This window comes from Rattus norvegicus, chromosome 15 (assembly GCF_036323735.1).
Source record: "Rattus norvegicus strain BN/NHsdMcwi chromosome 15, GRCr8, whole genome shotgun sequence".
Classification (NCBI taxonomy): Eukaryota; Metazoa; Chordata; class Mammalia; order Rodentia; family Muridae; genus Rattus; species Rattus norvegicus.
In genome coordinates this window covers 38,894,312-38,914,806 of record NC_086033.1, presented here as the reverse complement: position 1 = coordinate 38,914,806, position 20,495 = coordinate 38,894,312, and the positions used below count along the sequence as shown (strand labels likewise).

The following is a 20,495-nucleotide window of genomic DNA, read 5'->3' as shown; positions in this document are numbered from 1 at the left end:
TATATTGAGTCCTGTTGGGGGGTGGTTCCTGCAGCTGCTCTTGGCAGTCAGTGACTTCAGAAAGAAGTGCAAATGGAGTATAATCTCAGCACTACAGAGTCTGAGGTGGGACACTTGGCTTTGCAGCCAGACTGGACTACAGAGAGGCCATCTCTCAGGTAAACAAACAACACGACCACTCTTCCTGCGCCTTCTCTCATAGATAGAAAAGGAGAAAGATTCTAACATGGTTTTTCTTAGTCTGTTTCTAGAGTAAAACATCTGAGGCTGGACACTTTACAAGGAAAGATGTTTTATTTTAAGTTCACAGCCTTAGAGCCCGAAAGTCTAAGACTGGGTGGCTCTATGTATTCCCCTCTCTGCTAAGGGTCAGAAAACATGGATGGCGCCACATGTTACAGATGGCACCATGGAGAGAGTGTACCTGAGAGACAGGACACCTGAGAGATTTGGGGTGTATACCTTCCCTGTGAGGGAACTGATGACAGTCCCTTGGCAACCATGTTAATCCCTTCTGATAGGAGCACCTCTGATGACATAATCACCTCTCTCAAAGCTTTACCTCTTAAAGGTCCCATCACCTCCACACTGGAGACCAAGTTCTCAGCAATGCACTTCTCAAGCATATCCAGGCTATGTCTAAACCATTGCAGGCTGCACAGGTCAAACCAAACGAGCATCTCACAATGATAAGGGAGTCTTTGGAAGCAGCAACTCAGTCCAGCAGGTGGGAAAGCCTGGGTTCGGTCTCCAACATTTGAACATAAAACAGAATCTCCAATGACCATGTCCTCATCGGCTGCTTTCTCTGCACAGGTTCAGACAGCTGCCTTCTGTGTTGAAGCCACATATTCTTTGGGTCTCAGAACACTAACCCTGAACATTCTGGGCTAGTCAGGAGGGCAAAGGCTGCTTGGACATACTTCTCACGAATCTTGCTTCTTTGTATGGAGACAGTTTGGATGCACACATCCCATTGCCAACCCTAGTCTTATGGGGTAGTAGCTGGAACACCTAGGGTTCTGGAACCTGGAACCCACGAGCAAGTTTTGTCCAGGTTATCTCAAAAGCCTGAAACAGGAAATACATTAGGGAATTAACAATAATAATACCTCTGGGTGGGGGAACGTTTAAGGACTCATTTTCTACTTATAAACATTCCTATGTATTTCCCAATAGATCTATGTTGCTTTTGTAACTTTTATTTATTTTTTTCTTAATTAAAAAGAGAAAAAAAATCCCAGCAAGGCTGAGGCAGCCTACTTCCTCTTCTTCATTGTTATCCTGCCTCCTCCTGCCCCAGAAACTCTAGTCCCGGAAACTTCCCACAATCAGTGCTCCCGATGTTGACTCCAGTCACCTTCCTGAAGCCAAGGCTGTAAACCTGTTTGGTCTCTTCTAGTAACTCGCAAGGACTCTGAGGCCACATGCCCTCCAGCTTCAACAGTTCCCGAGGTTTTCAAAGGTTGCTTTGGTTTCCCTGTTAAGCTTTTGCAGTAACAATGGCATTTATGGAGTTGAGCCTTCCTTTGTGCAGATTCCTAGTCCTGGGTGAGCCTTTGTGTCAATGGTGGAGTTTTTGCACAGAGTTCACACGCTTCCTTTTGAATACCTTAAATCGCCTGTAGCTAACGTGTAAATAGCACAAAGTAAACAGACGGTTCTCATTAAGGAATGATGACAGAGTCTGCATATGTTTTCGCGCACACGCGCATGCACACAGACACACACACACACTCGCATGCACACAAACAGTGCATGTGGATGTGCAGGTGTTCTGCACATGTCCTCTCATGTCTTTGGAGGCCGGAGGTCAGCTATGAGTCAATCTCAAAAGCCCTTGTCTTTTGGGGCAGGGTCTCTCCCTGGGACCCGGGGCTTGCCAGTTAAGCTAGGCTGAGTGGTCTGTGAGCCCCAGGAACCTACTGTCTCTGATTCCCTAGTGCTGGGATTACAAGCGTATGCCACCTTGCCTGTGGTTGTATGTGTGTATAGGGAATTGAATTCAGGTTCTCACGCTTGCACAGAAAGCACTTTACTGACTGGATTATTTACCCAACACCAAGCAAATACACAGTTTAAAAAGATAAGACATTTTTCCCTGTCTTTGATTGTAGTCCCTGGATGTGGAGGACTGACTGCATTCACTCTGTGCCCAATCTCTGCTAGCATTTGGAAGTGTTAATGTTTAATCTTGTTTCTGTTTTGAAATTTCATCGTTATCATTGTGCATGTGTGCGTAGCCAATGAGGGAGGGGCACATGAGCCCCGTTGTGTGAGTTACCTCTTTCCACCTTTATGGGGCGCAAACCTTGGCTGTCTGGCCAGAGTGACAGGTGCTGAGCCGTCTCCCTGGTCCCTTAATGTTTAATCTCATTTAATCTCCAAGGGACTCCCGGATCTGGGTATTTTCATCATATTCATTTTACAGGTGAGCAAGCTAAACACTGTGGTAGAGAAGCTTGCCGGAAGTCACACAGCCAGTGACTGGCAGAACTAGAATCTGAATCTCAGCAGTCCGCTCACAAAGACTCCTCGAGGGGACAATGTGGGGGAAAGTTGTTTTCCTTGTGGTTGCTGCTGCTGTTGGTACAAAGTTAGGGACAAAGGTGAGGAAAAGACAGGTGAGAGTCATAAATCTTCCTCCAAGCACAGCAGCGACAGAGAGCCAGTAGCCGGCAGTCTAGCCAACTCTCAGCAGAACCGCTCATTCATAGAGGCAAGGGGCTTTTGAACTTTCCTCTGCCACCCTCGGTTTCCTCTGCGATCATTAATAGGAAACTAAGTACTGAAGAAAAGTGGGTTCCCAGAGTCCACGGGAAGCAGGAAGCCCAGACTACTCAAATGCCAGGCACCCATCACAGCAGGATGCAAACCCATCCATTTGTCTCTAGACAGCTGAAGTAAACAAATCAACCCACCCTCCATTTGGCAACTGTTTCTTGTTGTTACACTGTCTGTATGAGACAGCCGATACCTGTAGCTATTTGGAGAAAGCCTGAGCTTTGACCCTGACTAAGGGGCTGGTGGGGATTCTGTCTAAGCAAAGGTAGAATCACCACTAGGAAGGGCTGTGGGCGAAGCCTCCCAGCTTTGACTAGGCTGCTGCAGGCTGAGGGGACTGCAAGCAGCTTGGGCTGATGGCCCCTTCCTTCCTGGGTCTCCCATTCAGCCTTAGGCCTTCGGTAGCTTTCAGAACAACTGTTGAAAGGGAAGGTTGCAGAAAGGATGTCTCACCAATAGTTTAGGGACAGGTCCAAAGCCTTAGCTGAAGTAGAAAAGCCAGTTAGAGAAACCTGAGGAGCCCACAGCTTTTCTGAGGGAGCCATTGGCTTGTAGGGATCCTTTTGGAGTGACAGTGGCTGACACTATGCAGAGGCTACCTCCGACTGGGAGCAAAGGCTTCTTTAAAGCCCTGGATAAACATCCCTTGAAGAGGATTGCTAGATGCTAGGCTCTGCAGGCCCAATGTCCTGCAGCTACTTAGGAAACAAACAAACAAACGAGCCAGCATTTTATTTGCAGAGACACATTAGGCTTTCATATATATATATATATATATATATATATATATATATATATATATATATCTGTGTGTGTGTGTGTGTGTGTGTGTGTGTGTGTGTGTGTGTATACGTGTGTGTATATATATATATATATTCTTTTTCAAAAATTTCCAAGTATATTCTTGGCAAGAATTTGGTAAGAACTTGAAAATAATAACCAAAAGAAAACATTGTGTAAGAGTCAGTCTGCTTCTCTATCTATCTATCTATCTATCTATCTATCTATCTATCTATCTATCTATCTAATATTCATTCTAATCTTCAAAGTATATACCATTGCCTACTGCACACTTACTGAAGCTCCTTCTTTCTTGCTGTAGAGTGGAAGCAAGCTAGCATCTGCTTGATAAGTGCTGTGTGACTTAGAGAAGGTGGTCCTTGTGTTGCAGTAGTAGTAGTAGTAGTAGTAGTAGAAGTAGTAGTAGTAGTATAGTAGTAGTAGTAGTAGTTGTTATTGTTGTTGTTGTTTGGTAAGTTCTGTGTGACGTAAAGAAGGCGGTCCTTGTAACGTAGTAGTAGTAGTAGTTGTTGTTGTTCTTCTTTGTCTAAATCCTAATTTTATTATTACATGCATTTGTGACTTTGAGGGTTTCATTTATTTTTAAAAAAATTTTTTCCATTAATTTATTTATTCATTTTACGTTCTGACATCCCTCTCCCCATCTCCCAGCCCCAGTTTGTCTTGTCTAAAAGAAATGCAGGGACAAAGGTGGAGCAGAGATGGAGGGAAGGGCCAACCAATAAGCAGCCCAACTTGAGACCCATCCCATGGGCAAGCACCAATCTAACCGGGATCCTTGAGGGCTCTCAGAGGCTGAGCCACCAACCAAAGAGCATGTACAGGCTGGACCTAGGTCCCTGGCACATATGTAGCAGATGTGCAGCTCGGTCTCCATGCAGGTCCCTCAACAACTGGAGCCGGGGCTGTCCCTAAAGCTGTTGCTTGTCTGTGGAACCTGTTCCCCTGTAAACAGGAGGAGGAGTAACCTGAGGAGTACTTGTAGTTAAGTGCCTAATACAAGTTGTTCTTTGTGGACGAGAGGCTAGGCGCTGGCACTGTGCCAGGTGGTTAAGACCTCATGTGCTCCCAGGCCCTTCACAGAAGTTCTCAGTGGTCCTAGAACCTGATACGCAACCATCCACAAGGAAATGCCAATTCTCAGGACTCACTCCACACATCCAGGAGCAGAGGCCCCGGCAAGCCATGATTTAACTTCAGGAGACTGAAGACGGGGTTGGGCAAGCTGAGGCCCACCAGTGAAAGAACACGACTCATCTGACTTGTACTCTGGATGGTGCAAAGTTTCAGTGAATTGAATACCTGTGCTTAGACACTTGTTGCTGTTGTTCCAGAAGCATGCAGGCCTAGGCCTGTAGCTAGTAGTCAGGAGGCTGAAGCAGGAGGATTGTGAGTTTGTGCTAGCTTGGGTTATATCTCTAGACCCAGTCCCAAACAAAACAAATCAAAAAAACAACACACACACACAGACACAGATACAAACACAGACACACACGCGTGCACACGCATGCACGCACGCACACACACACACACACACACACAAAAAAAACAAAAGCCAACGACCCCACATTCTTCAATTCCTGAACATATCAAAAAGGAACTCATGTCTGCCAAGAGCTGTCCATCTTCTGCATATTTTTAACAACTTTAAATGCTGCAAATTAGAAACAAGTTATTTAATAATTAGAAAGTATTTGTCACAGCTTGGGTGGGAGGCAGAGGAGCTCCTGGAGCTGGGACAGCTGCTGAGTTCAGCATCTGGATACATGGTCAGTGCTGCATAGTGTTGGGTCTGCCTCCTTGTGCAGTCAGAGATCGTCTCTGAATGTCAGGGTCTTTAGGCTTTCTGTCTTACAAGGTTTGGTTGTTTGTTCAAACGGGGTCTCCCTGTGTAGCCCAGGCTCAGATCCTGCTTTCTGAACTGCCCAAGTGCTAGGATTTCAGGCTTGTGTCATCATGCCTTCCACAGACTTTCAAGGGGCTTCAGTCTTCACGGGCTGCTTCTGGGGAGCTAGACTTTGCCTGGCATCGTGCCTGAATGATAAAATCTGACAGGACTCTTCATCACCCATCAGCGGCACCACACAGGAACGTGCCGAACTGCTCCACAGATGAGAAATTAAGTTCATGTTCTGCATTCAGACTTGTAGAACACATTTCCATCAGGAAGCAATCCTCACAGAAGCCCAAACCCACAACCACAGGGAGCACTTTGCAAACTTACATAATATATTCTCTGTGCTTTATGTCTGTGTTTTAGTTAGAAAGATAACATAGTCTAGTCAGAAGTTATCTTCATCAACAGTCAATTCAAAAGAGATTGGATGTTAGAAAGGAAGATATGGGCCAAAATATTTTCCTGAAGATATTAAATAACCAGTGCAAAGCTTTCTTCTTACTTTGTGCATGCCATGCAAACTGGACATCCATACTCAGTTTTCAAGTGTACATGGTCTGTCTAGCCTTCTAAGCCGTGCTCTGGGAACACTGCAGTAGGGGAGCCAGGACTGGCCTGACGCCAACATTCACTCTACTTCCTGGAGTATGCTATTTCTGTGAACCCAGCTTCCTGGAAGCTAGGCTTTCCTGCCTGTGATCTTTCGCAGTAAGCAGCCTCTCTCCTGTTGAGTGAAGACTGTGGGCATGAACTGTAAGACGACAGGGCTCTAGACAGGGTTTAAAGTGATTTGGATGTGGCAAGCCCCTTCCCAATATCCACAGGCTGGAAGTTTGGTGTTCGGTGTGGCAGTATTGAGAAGATATTTGTCAGGATAAATGTGCTCAAGAGACTGGTTAGTTTCTGGAATGCTTTGCTTCAAAGAAGCCTTGCATCTCCCTGGGATCTCCAGCTCCCTGTCTCTCCATGTGATCTCTCCCTCACCAGAGCCAAGCAGACATCACTGCATGTTCGGAGACAGACAAGTCCATCCAGGTCTAAGCTTTTTCTAAAACCACAACAAAAAGCTCAAACTGCGCCCATGGATTTCTGAATAGGGAACACAGGTCTTGGTGGCCAAGCAGTGGAAATATCACAGGAGAAAGTGGACAAGCAAAAACTGAATGTTACAACAGCAGCAGCTGGAGGTGAGCCCTCAGCTTCTAAGGGGACAGCATGGCAGACAAGACCTGAGAAGGCAGAGGGACTGAGGTGGGTGACCACCTGCTCAGACGCTGGTACAGTGGTTTATTAGATATGAAGGAACTACTCGTGGCCAGAAGATCAGCGAACCTAGTTCATTTATTCTGCAAATGATGACTACCTCTTTTTGGTGCCTGGTACAAGAAAAGGGAGACAATCATGGAGTCACAGGATTTACAAGGATGTGGAAGCACAGTGTGAAATACGCTTACTGTTGTTCTGACTGGAGAGAAGACACACAAGTGTCTCATAGCTCAGCGTTACCAGTGCCACTGCCTGGCAAATTCAGAGATAGGCTTTGGCCTTATTAGAGCATGTTTAAGTTGTCTTTGCAGCATCGCTTCACTGACAAGGATGCTCAGAAACAGCGAGACTGAAGGACCACTGAGAAAGAGGATGATCTGGACTCCAGAGAAAACGTAGTCAGGTGTGTGAACACTATTTCTAAAGAACAAGAGAGGAGACCAAAGCCCCTTCATTTTCACCCCCACCTCCCAGGGCAGTGACCTGTGAATGCTTACGGTTCCCAGAGTGGGATGCTCAATTCACAGTTGCTTGTCTGTGATAGGGCAAAGCTGTGTGCTTCGGTAGTAAACTGCACTCTGGTTTGAATTTGCACCCCTGTCTGTGGCCAGGACTCGGTTTGATCTTTCTCGTTCAGTGGTTACAGATCTCTGTGTTGCTGAGCTGATAGTTGGCAGGCTTTGAGCTCAAAGACACCTGAAGATGGCTTATCAGGACACGAATCAAGGAGAATCTACAATTCAAACTGTCTAGAGGGTGGAAAGACTGAGACGGAGCCTCACCAGATTATACAGACTTAGTCTAACTTGAATACAAGAATACATGTAAACTAGGAATCTCTGAGTCCGTTTGGATGATAAACAGGGAGAAAAAGCACCTCAAATCAGATGCTAGCAAATGACTCCAAAAATGCATTTCATACAGCTGCCATGGCCAGGGAGGGAGGACAAAGATAGAGCCAGGGAAGAAAGTAAAGGGGGAGGCAGTAAATACAGTTGCTTAAGACAATGCAGAAGCAATAAACGTCTCCACAGGAAGATGGATTCAGTAAGCAAGACCTATGCTGGAAAGCAGTGTCTGAGTTAAGATTAAACCATAAAAACCGGGTGGAAAACATTATAGTTTATTTTGTTAGAATTAGAAACATTTTCCCTATTCCCTTTTTATTAATAAAGGGAATGATATGTCACATTCAGACAAAGCAAACATATACCAATAACTAACACGGTCACTGTTCGTTGTGGTGTGAAAAGCAACTGCAGAAGAAAAGCTTTGTTCTGATTATGGTTCCAGGGGGATAAGAGTCACGAAGGCAGCAAGACAGGGTAGCAAGAGCAGGAGCAGGGAGCTGAGAAGTCATATTTCCATCCATATACAGACAGCAGAGAGAGCCAACCAGACAAGGTTATAACCAACAGGGCCAGCCCCCAGTGACATATTTCTTCCAGCAAGGCTGCACCTCCCATACCTCTCCAAACAGTGCCACCAACTGCTCCAGCAGTCCACAAACACCACACTCCAGCAAACATCACAACAGTCCTAAGCAAGAATCAGCCCAAACAGTGATCGCTTCTTTACCCAAGGTTGCTCCCTGAGCAGAAGCTCTCCCTTCCTGTAGGTGATTTCCTTTAGGATAATAAACTCATTTCTCTATTGCTGTTGTTCTTTTCCAAGTACCTTGCAAACATCCTGCAACAGGGGCACGTGTCTTATATTTCAGTGTTCCCGTGATCCGGCATAAGGTCTTTCGCACGCTGACATTCCATAACTTTTTGATGAATACATAACAACACTCATTTACCTGCAAGCCATGCTCCTCCACTGCCTTCCCTTCTGGAGTGAAAGGTCTGGGTGAGCCAGGCTGTGTGGGAGCCCAGGCTGCACCCATTCTTCAGGCTTTGGTTTCACAACTCCTTTTCTCTACCTGGAGCCAGCAAAGGTAAAGGAAGTGCCCCGAGGTGCACCCAGACCTGCCCACTCACAATACCAGCAGGGCTCTCATAGCTGACACGAAACGCAGCCTAAAGTTGAAACAAGATGGCATGTTCCCTGTCAGACTTGCAAGTTTAAAAGCACAACATCTGGGGTTGGAAGAAAAATCAATCCTAGACCTGAATAGGAGTATAAACTCTCTACAAGGCCATCAACAATGTGTGCTAAAAAACCTTAACAACGTCCAGTTCATTTGGATCTGACCGGGTGCACACTCTATGATACCCTAGCAGCATGTGCAATATTTTGTATGTTTTTATGTATCACAGAAAATAAAAACCGGGCTGAGCATTTCACTGCTGGGAATGTTAGGCAAAGGGCTGAGAGGCTTGTGGGTTATACTGAGATTCCACTGCGTATTTATTACTGAGAGTTAAGTGTATCAGCGAGCTCAACAGAAATGGGGATTTCTGTATATGTGGACTACTGTCCACACAGAGGTGAGAACGCTGCCATATTTGGAGAAGAATAAGGGGTAAAACTTCAAAACCTATGGGGGAGGGGGGTGGTGCTTTAAAATACATCCTGTGGCTACTTTTAAAAGGCGGTTTTAAGGAATTCCGAATAGTTCGATTTTGCTGAGTCAGGACACGGAAGTAGAGGAGGAAGACAAAATCCCAGTCACTTCTGCCTCCACTGCGGTCGGTCGCTACCAGTGTTTCCCCTCCCTTCTAAGACTCTAACTTGGTAACAGTAGCAGCAAAAGAAATCAGGCCTCGGTGGCCTAGAGAAGCAAGTGAGTGGTAGATTTAAAAACTTCCTTCAAGACAGAGTAAAAAAGTACCTTAGGGCTCCTCCCCTCAACCGGCTTAGAACACGGTGGAGTGTTACCATCCAGAATATCCACAAAGAGCGCTGAGGAGAATATGAGAAACATGTTTTTGAGCAAAACCTCTTGGAAGCTCTGTGTTCGGGGTCTATAAAGTTAAGGGTGAGAAGAAGGCAGAGAGCTGATATGATATAAACTGAGGACTACCTGGTGAGCTGCAGCCTGAGTCTCCCCTAGCCTCACTGTGTGGTGAGCTAAAGCCTGAGTTTCCCCCCCCCCCCCCAGGCTCACTGTGTGTAAAACAGCAATTTAGTGGGCTCTCCTGAAGAGAACCGAAGGAGCCAGTCGGGAGTCCGCACCCTTTAGCACCTCCCACCCGCAGGTGCAGAGGGCACTCCGGGAAGAATTCGAGGGAAACAACCTTAGACTAGATGCTCCCAGAATGCTCAGCCAGGGCTTTATTCTGAACTATTAACAGACCACATCCACACTGTAAACGAGAAGCTCTCGGGCAACAGGTCGTTCAGAACTGTGGTGGTTAAATTCCCAAATCCGAGACTTAACCACCTCTGCCGGGATTCAGAGGGGCGGGGCCTTAAGATGTCAGGGCAGAGCCCTCAGGGTGGATCAAGAGCTTTTCAGCACTTGAGAGTTGAAAGCAGATCCTGGCACTCTTCAGGCACCAGACCTGGTAGGGTCTCGATATTGGACGTTTAGGCACAACACCAAAACTGTGAAGAAGAAATGTCACTCAGTCTGTGGTGTTTTGTTACACCAGGACTTACAGAATAAGAATTTAAATACATGAATATTGGGAGAGTGACCCAAGTGCAGCAAAGGGAACATCCTGATGTAAACTCAGAAATTTGTACCTACTACTCTCTGCAAGGAAAAAAACCATTTTATTTAAACAAAGAGCTAATGTGTCTGGTTGCATTTTTTCCTAGGACTTCGAATTATTTTATATTTTATTGATTACTTGATAACCTGTTGCTGCTGCTGCTGCTGCTGCTGCTGCTGCTGCTGCTGCTGCTGCTGCTGCTGTTTCTTAGGACTACATGGTAGAGATTTTGATCATCCAGGTCTCTTTCTCTGGGTACCCCACGGACTGTCCACAGTGCTCCTGGTGAGTGCCAACACCTAGCTGTTCTGTAGTTACCTTGAGTTGTCCCCCTACCCCCTTTAACACATCTATTTTAATTTCTAGGATTTCCCTTCCCTGATAGAGTTATAAAAAGCCCCATTTATTCCTCCATGACTCTGGCAAGAAGAAAGTTCTTTCCTTTTCTTTTTTCTGTTCTTATCACCCCTTCATGTTGGACTTAATCGAAGGTTCCCAGGAATACAGTTTTCAGACAGGAAGTAGATTCATAAGCCTGCCAGTGTTTGCAGGAGTCACAGCCTCAGTGACATGTAGTCTTTGAATGTATGAACCCAGGCTTGTCCAGGGCTGTGGCTCTGCTTTATCTGGTATCTCCAGCAAATGTAGAAATGAAGAGTTTTTCTTTTCTTGTCTCTTTCTCTACAAGACAGCTATTATCCCGTTTTTTTTTTTTAGTGGTTCTGTTTTTAGAACTGCACTGCAGAGTCCCCATGGAGGGGACATGGTCCTCACCTTGAACTTACTTGTTGTTAGATTTTCCCCGGTCTGCGAGTCAACTCTCGTGGCCCTAGCTCCAGGAGGTTCCACATGGGAAACAATCGCCGGATTGTTGGAACTCAGAGCCGGAACACAATGTGAGAGTTGTTCCAGTGTGGCTCCTGCTGACCTGCTGCTAAACTAAGAAGCTTAGTGTCCACAGTGCAATCCCTGGGCCCACTTGAGAGGAAGAGCAGAGCCGAGAAGCGGCCATGACTCCTTTGATGATGCAACTGAGTACAATTTCACATACAGGGACAAGTCTGCTGCAGACTTGGTTTTAACATACGAGAAACGAAAGACAAGGGCTACATTTGCGGGGCTTGGCTGCTGCTGCTGGTGGTGGGTATTTTCTCTTACAGCTTATAGTTCGTTATAGTTCGTCAGAGAGCAAGCGGGAGGCAGAGACTGAAACAGGCCGTGGAGTAGGCTCATGGCTTACTTCCTACTTCCCGCTCAGTTTGGTTTCTTACACCATTGAGAAACACCTGCCTGAGATAGGCACCATCCACGTGAGCTGAGCAATCCTACCTCAATCATTCACCAAGACAATGGCCACAGGGTTGCCTCCAGGCAAGTCCTACAGAGCCAGGTCCTCTGTTGAAGGTCCCTCTCTCCAGAGGGCTCTAGTTTGTGTCAACTTGGCAGAAAACTAGACAGCACGCTCACCAACCTGATGTTTCCACCAATGTATTTGAAAAAGTGTCTTGATTTATGATGTTCTTTGTTCTATAACTGTAAAAACTGGCATGCAATAGTTATCACGTTGGAACATAGAACTTTTGGAGTAACCCAAACCTGTGTTCCCAGGCCATACTAGACGACACCATCTCATTCCCTTTGAGAACAGAGCTGTGGTTCTTCTTTTTAATTACACACACACACACACACACACACACACACACACACACACACACACACACACACACACACTTTAGTCAGACTTTTTAAAATAAAAAAAAATTCACACAATATACTCTGGTCATAGTTACCCTTCCCTCCCGCTCTCCCAGACCCTCCTTCTTATGCATTTGACTCCAAACTTTCTCTCTTTAGAAAACAACAGGCAAACAAAAACAAACAAACCAGAATTTAAAAAAAACATAAGTAAAGCACAGAGAGAGAGAGAGAGAGAGACAGAGAGACAGAGAGACAGAGAGACAGAGAGAGACAGAGAGAGACAGACAGACAGAGAGCAAAACCCATAAAACACACAAACTTGGAAACCATAATAAATATGCCAAAACAAAGCATTACGAGATGAAGATGCCATTGAGTTATTCTGTGTTGGCCATCCACTGCTGGGCATGAGGCCCACCCTTCACTGTAGTTTATACACCCAGTCAGACTCCATTGAAGGAGTTAAGTTTTTCCTTTGCCCGTGTTTGTCAGAGATGGCTTCTTGGTTAGAGATGGGAGCTCATGTCCATTTAGCAGCCCACTCGGTGCTGGGACTGTGTCTGCCTGGGGCCTGTCATGCTGCCACAGCCTCTTTGAGTTCATGTGCACATCAGTCCTGTTGTGTTTGGAGGATACTGTTTCCTTGGTGTCCTCATCCCCTCTGCATAGCTCCCTGAATGTGTATGTGTGTGCGTGGGGGGGGAGTGATGATAAAGACATCCCATTTATGATGGAGAATTCCAAAGGCTCTCACACTCTGCACATTGTTCAGGTGAGGGTCTCTCTGTATTAGTTCCCATTTACCACAGCTGGGAGCTTTCTCTGATAATGACCGAATGAGACACTGATCTGTGGCTATAGCAGAATGTCATTAGGAATCATTCTATGGCTGTCCCTTTAGTAGAACAATAGTATTTGGTTTTCTCCTAGGACCATGGCTTCATGCAGGCAGGTTACCATTGTAGATCTCAGCGTTTGTAACTGAGTTGGTAGGGTAGTACCTTTATCCTCTGGTACAGGGCAGAATACCTCCCAGTACCATGAGCATGGGTCAGCAAGAGTGAAGGGTTTAGTTACGCACAAGCTTGACTTCTCCATACTCAGGTATGATGTGGTGTCTTCAGCAATGCGGCCTTAACATCAAGTTGTGGACAGGAACCAAGAGCTTGGCCACAGCTTGAGATGTTTGGGGTTTCCATGGGGCCTCTTTGGCCAACAGCTCAATTACATGTAACCTATTCCTGGCACTGAGGTTTCCCTTGGTGGTAAAAGATGTCCAGGTGGGGCATTATCTCCCCTGGTATTTGGTGATTCCATTTAGATTTCTTTCATATATGTACATATTTAAATTTTTTCTACTGTAAGTTTCCATATGATCCCTCAAATATACCTTAGTTAGTTGTCCCTACCCGAATTTCCCTCCTTTTCCCCCTCTTCACTCCGTTTCGATTCTAGTCTCTACCCTGTCTTTCTATAGCTATCTATTTGATTTCCCTTGCCTTGAGAGAGCCTCCTCTCCCCATAGCCCTGTATTCTATTCCTAACCTTGTGGCTACATGGATTGTAGCATGCATGATGAAGGCTTAAAAGCTAACATCCATATATAAGAGAATGCATGCCATGTTGGTCTTTTGGGGTCAGGATCACCTCACTCAGGATGATTCATTTCTAGCTATATCCATTTACCTGAAAATTGAATGGCTTCATTTTTTAACAGCTGAATAATTTCATTGTATAACTCTACCAAATGTTCATTATCCATTCGTCTACTGATAGGCATCTGTTCCAGTTCTGGCTAATATGAATATAGAACGATAAACACAGACGAGCCAGTGTCTCTATGGTAGGATGTGGAGTCCTCCAGGGATACTCAACAGTCCTGTGGCTGGACCTTGGGGTGGATCCATTCCAGCTTCCTGAGGAACTGACACCCTGATCTCCATAGTGGCTGCACAAGTTTACACTCTCACCACAGTGGAGGAGTGTTCCCTCACCCCACATCCTCACCAGCATAAGATATCATTTGTTTTATTGGTCCTAGCTGTTCTGTCTGATGTGAGATGGAATTTTAAAGTAGCTTTGATTAGTATTCCCCTGTTGAATAAGGTTGTGGAATATTTCTTGGCCATTTGTGTTTTACCTTTTGAGAACTCCCTGTTTAGCCTACACCCCATTTTTAAATTAGGTAATTTGTTTTCTTGGTGTTCAATTTTTTGAGTTCTTCATATATTTTAGATATTAATCCTCTATCTGATATGTAAAGGTCTCTTCCTATTCTGTAGGCTGCTGCTTTGTCTGGCTGATGGTCTTCCTTGCTGTGCAGAAGCTTTTCAGTTTCATGGGATCCCCTCATTAATTGTTGGTCTTAGTGCCTGTGTTATTGCTGTCCTGTTCAGAAAGTTTTTTCCTGTGCCTATGAGTTCAAGACTATTTCCCTCTTTCTAGTCTATCAGGTTTAGAGTATCTGGCCATATGTTGAGGTCTCAGATCCATTTGCAACTAAGCTTTGTGCAGAACGGTAAACACGGATCTATTTGCATTCTTCTACATGTAACCTTCCAGTTTGACCAGCACCATTTGTTGAAAATGCTTTTTTCTAGTGTGTGTTTCTGGCTTTTTTTTAAAAATCAAAATTAGGTGTTCCCAAGTGTGTGTGTGGACTAATATATGGGTCTTTAATTAGAATCCACTGATGAGCATGTGTGTTTTATGCCAATGCCATACTGTTTTAGTCACTATAGCTCTGTAGTACAATTGGAGGTCAAGGATTGTGATACCTCCAGCAATTCTTTTATTATCCAGGATTGTTTTAGCTATCCTGTGTTTTGTTTTTCTGTGTGTGTGTGTGTGTGTGTGTGTGTGTGTGTGTGTGTGTGTGTGTTTCCATATAAAGTTAAAAATTGTCCATTCAACTTTTGGTGAAGAATTGTGTTGGAATTCTGATGGGGATTGTACTGAGTCTGCAGGTTGCTTTTTATAGGATAACCATTTTCAATAACTTAAATCCTACTTATCCCTGAGCATGAGATGGGAGATCTTGCCATCTTCTGATATCTTCTTCAATGTCTTAGGGTTTTCATTATACAAGGGTTTTTTTTTTAACTTGCTTGGTTAGAATTATCCTAAGGTTTCTTTGTTTTGTTGCTCTTGTTTTGCTTTGTTTTTTGAGGCTGGGTGTTATTTCCCTGATTTCTTTCTAAGTCCATTTGCCACTCGTATATAAGAAAGCTACTGGTTTTATGTGTTAATTCTTTATCTTGATATTTTATTGAAAGTGTATCAGTTGTAGGAATTTCCTGGTAGAGTTTTTAATATGTAAACTCATATCATCTGCTAATAAAGATATCTTGATACATTCCTTTCCTATTTGTAATGCTAGGGGCTACTTCTAAGAATAGGACTGTGATGTCAAAGCTTAAACAGCAGAGATCTATTTCCCACAGTCCTGAAGATTCCAACTCCATCACCGAAGCAGGGCTGGCTCTTTTCACGGCTGTGCTCCTTGCCTTGTAGGTAGCCATCTTCTTCTGTGTCTATAATGTTGTCTCTCCGAGTGCGTTATGACTGTATTCCAATCTCATTTCATAGTCAGTAGTCAGAGGGGACCAGGACCCACCCAGGGTGCATTTTAACCTAAATGCCTTTTTACAGCCGCATTTCCAGGGACTCTGCTTTGGAGCATTTCAGTCTTGAGGAAATATAATTTAGCCCACGGCTGTGAGCATGGTGTTCTTTAGACTCTTTTCCTTTCCATTTCTGCCTTTTGAGAACACGTTCCTGGCCGTTTTCCGCTCTAATTTCATACACCATTCTTCTCTCAGCACACATTGAACATGCGCTTTCTGAGCCCCACATTGCCTCTTAACACTAAGCATGCTTCCAAGTAGAAGCAATCCGAGGTTCCCCAGCGTAGGATGAGCCTAGCAATGTTTGTGATGCGAGCGAGGTATGCGGGAGTTCAGAAGACCCACATCTCCTGCCTGAAGCAAGCGGGCCTGAGAGGAGAGGTCAAGAAGAGGTCAAGTTAAGACACTGGATATGGGACTGGAGTTCATCTGGTAGGAAAATGGTGAGAACATTTCAAAAAAAGAAACAAAAGAATACAATTCAGAAGCAGGAGAGGGCGTGGCTGGGAGCTGAGACCTCTGGGAGGAGGTAGGGGTGATACTGAGGTTGAAGGACAATTAGATAGAAGAGCCTGATGCCACCACAAGCTGGCTGATGATCATTTGAAACATTAACAAGTTAAAGTACCATGTCTGGATTTCTGACACCATGTGCAAACGAATCATTTACATATTAGTTAACCATATCTGCAGCATATGACTCTGGCTATTATTCTGTTCTGTAAGAGTTTGCCTGATTCTCAGCTTATCGAAGACAGGGGACTCATCTGGTGCTTTAATTACATCCATATGTCCCTGTTGTCATTACTGTGTGAGATTAATAAGATAATGGAGAGGGGTCCTGTCCTTACTAGGGAAGCATGGTCCCTGCCTGCTCGACTGTGAGGGCGCAGATGCTTGTACACATGTACATACAAGAAACACAGATGTCAGGGGCGGTGGCTAAGTGGATTTAAGTCTGCTTTGAGGACCTTCACATCAGTATCTACTTGTTAATCTGGGTGCTGGTTTACTTCACTGTACAGACGGGGAAACAGGGTCCCTTTAAATTAATAAACACACGGTGACATTGGGTCGGTCTTTTGTTTGTTTGTCTGTTTGGTTTTGTTTTGTTAAATCCTTCACATTCTTTCCTTGGAAGGGTCTGTGCTGGCTTGAATAAGAATGGCCCCTCTAGGCTCATATATCTGAATGCTTAGTCATCAGGGAATGGCACTACTTGGGAAGGATTAGAAGGTGTGGTCTTTTTGGAGGAAGTGAGGAAGTGAGGAAGTGAGGAAGCACTTGGGCGGGCTTTGAGGTTTTAAAAGGGTAAGCCAGGCCCAGTGTCTCTCTCTTCCTGTTGCCTGCAGATCCGGGTATAAAATCCTCAGCTACTTCTCCAGCATCGTGTCTCCCCGCCTTGATGAAAGTGGACTAAAGTTCTGAAATCGTAAGCAAGCCCCAATTAAATGCTTTCCTTTAAAAGAGTGGCCTTCATCATGTTTCTTACCCACACGTATGACAGACAGCTTGTCTGGAATATTTTCATACCCATCTGCTGCTCTCTGGCAGACTCCTATTAGTTCTTTTGTTTATGAAGTCTTTAAAGTCACCACCTTCAGCAATGGCACCCAGCGAGCTGGAAGAAAATATGGCAAACAGTGTGTGCTACAAACGCTCTGTGTACATGGAACACATTTGGTTCTTATACTAACCTGGGAACATTTCTTTTTTATTTTGATCATATAAATTGAGGAACAAAGAGAGTAAACTCGCTCCCCACAGATCCCTGGTGGAACCTGAGCCTAGACAGAGCTCAGGGAAGGCTGAGGTCTCTGTCTTCATGACAGGAGCTAAGAAGGCTTCTTAGACTCAGCACCAGCTTACTGTTCAGCTCTGAAACCTGTGCAGGTAGTGGGAAGCATCTCTCCTCAGCCCACACAGTTGCACCAGGTGCTGGTGGGAAAGTGCCTGACACCCAGGACAGTGCCTGGAAGTGTGGTCCCCCCCTCCCAGCTCAGCCTCCAGTGCCAGGGCACAGGCCTCTGTCTCAACATCCCTGTGTATGGGGCTGGAGGGAAGAAGTGAGTAGATGAGGTCTCACCTTCTCACAGCAGGTGAATCCCCAGAAGGCTCTGGTTTCTAGGAATGAGGCTCAAGGCAAAGACACAGTAAGAACCGTGGTTACAAATTAGCTTGAATTTTCAGTTGAAACAATAGAAGATCCATTATAGTTAATAAAACCAATAATCATGATGATCATTTACTGACCCCTCCTATACAGCAGGTACTGGGCCCAGCAAGTTGTTTTCTGGTCTCAAACAACCTCAAGCAAGAGCCAGTCTCTGTCTGAAGGGGAGAATGTGAGCCTCAGAGAATGGAAGCCTTTGGAGGACTCAGCAGAGCTGAGGAGGGGAAGCTGGGTCTTCTCCAACTTCAGAATTCACCCTCCATTTCCTGCCTGTGCACCTCTCCACTCCCAAACTCTCCAGCGGGGCTCTGCTCCTTTATAAATTGAAGTTTAGCGAACACACGGTAAAGCAGAGCAGCAATTAGACAACAAACCCAACCACAGACCCAACCACAGAACCAAACCCAAACATTTTTCCATTGTGTGAGTGTGTGTGAGTGTGTGTGAGTGTGTGTGAGTGTGTGTGAGTGTGTGTGTGTGTGTGTGTGTGAGAGAGAGAGAGAGAGAGAGAGAGAGAGAGAGAGAGAGAGAGAGAGAGAGAGACCCACTATGTTCTGCAGCTCAGGCAAGCCTTGAACCCATAGCCTCCTGCTTTAGCCTCCCTAGTGCCATTATGAACATGTATTTCCAAGTCTGGCTTCCCATTGCCAGTTCTGTTTAGATGAGGTGTGAAATGAAGTTAAGTGGTTAAAAGCTCTCAGCGCCCACGTCAGGCTATGACTCTAGTTCTGGGGGTTCCAATGCCCTCTTCTGGCCTCTGTAAGGCACCCAAGCATGCGTCAAATACTCACACAGACAAACACACATTACATATAAGTTTTTGTTTAGAATAAGATAACATTGGAATTATATAGTTTTAAACAAATTCTGAGATCTTTGAGATAGACTCTAAGCAAAAATTGGTGAAATTGCTCTAAAATCCTCTATTAAAACAATAAGCAGCTAGGCATGGTGGCCTTTTATCCCAGCACTTGGGAGTCAGAGGCAGGTGGCTTCCTCTAAGTTTAAGGCTAGTCCAGTCTACGTAGTGAGTTCCAGGACAGCCAGAACTACACAACAAGACTCTGTCTTAAAAAAAAAAATGAACAAGTAAAAATAACGAAAAACAACACAGTAAGTTTTAGGATATGGATATAGCTTAGTAGTAGAGGGTTTGTTTACTGTATGTGGCTCTGGCTTCCATCTCCAGTGCCACAAAATGAATAAAAGTAGAAACTAAGGGGGCTCAGAGAAATGGTCCTGAGTTCAAACCTCAGCAACCACATGGTAGCTCACAGCCATCTGTAATGAGATCTGATGCCCTCTTCTGCTGTTTCTGAAGACAGCTACAGCATGCTCATATTCATAAAATAAATAAACGAATCTTTAAAGGGGGTGGGGAGTGAATAAAACACAAACCAGACACATTTTTACAGTGTCATTCCGTTCTTAGATTGGAGACATTTCCAACATCCTAAGGGACCCATCTCTCTGGCATGTTTACTAGTCCCTGGGAGGGTCATTAGTCCTGATGAAAATGTCCACAGAAGCTAGGGACTTCTGGGGCTGTACACAGGGGAAGCATCCGGTTTGACCAATAAAGTTCTCTGTGGCTGGGGTGTAAGCAAAGTCACACAAGTTAGAGGCCAACCAGTCTTGCCTGGTTCAGATATCAGCGGTTGTTTTCAGTGTTGATCCCATGTCACAGAGGGGGTAGGTATGTGTGACATAACTGGTAGGTGATCATGAAATACAAAAGAAACTGCCCTTGCAGCCCACCAGTCTGCACTCTGACGTGACCCAGCCACACGGGAGACCCTCCTACTCACTTCCTCTTTTTCCTACTTCCTGCAGCCATAGCCGGGCTGAGTCTCAGGACTGCAGAGCATCACGCAGTCACTGCTCTAGCGTTCTGCTTGTTTGTGTCACAGTAAGACTTGCTCACCGAGTCTGCGCTGTAAGCCAGGTATGATGACTCATGCTTGAAATTCCTGCATCCAGAGACAGAGGCAGCACCAGTTCAAGTTCATGGCCAGCCTGGTCTGCATAGTGAGGTTCAAGCCCTGTAGAGCTGTATAGTGGGACCCTATAACAAACCCAAGAGACTTCCATGTGCTTTTCTTTTCTAACACCTTAAAGCACTCTGCAAATGTTAAGTAGAAAAATGGGTCGATGAAGGGTATGCACATCATTAACAGTATGTTAATTTGACACAAGCTAAAGTCACCTGAGAGGAGGGAACTTCAGTTACAAAATTGCCCCTGTCCTAGAGTTTCTATTGCTGTGACAAAACACTATGACCAAAACCAAGCTAAGGAGGAAAGGGTTTATTTGGCTTACACTTCTACATCCTAGTCCATCACTGAAGGAAGCCAGGACAGGAATTCAAAGATAACTGGAGGCAGGAGCTGATGCAGAGGCCAAGGAAGGGAGCCACTTACTGTCTAGCTTCTCCATGGCTTGTTCAGCCTGCTTTCTTATAGAATCCAGCCTCGGAAGGGCACTACCCACAATGGGCTGGGCCTTCTTCCACTGATCAATCCTTTGTTAAAGCGGTTTGACACTCAACAAATGCTGTTGGAAAAATTAGGCAGGACATTGAACCCTTCACCTTAAGCTACATGCAACTCTGTAGATAAAGACCTAGGTGGAATATAAGGAACTCTTAG

At 45.1% G+C, this 20,495-nt stretch overlaps 1 long non-coding RNA gene across 1 annotated transcript in view; it reads right to left on the bottom strand.

The window, feature by feature from the left end:
* Positions 1-274: 274 nt before the first annotated feature.
* LOC120097002 (uncharacterized) overlaps positions 275-20,495 on the bottom strand; it is a 103,693-nt gene continuing 83,472 nt past the window's right edge. Inside the window, exon 4 of the long non-coding RNA XR_010057926.1 lies at positions 275-1,071. This is a non-coding gene — a long non-coding RNA (uncharacterized LOC120097002). The remainder of the gene's footprint in view (positions 1,072-20,495) is intronic.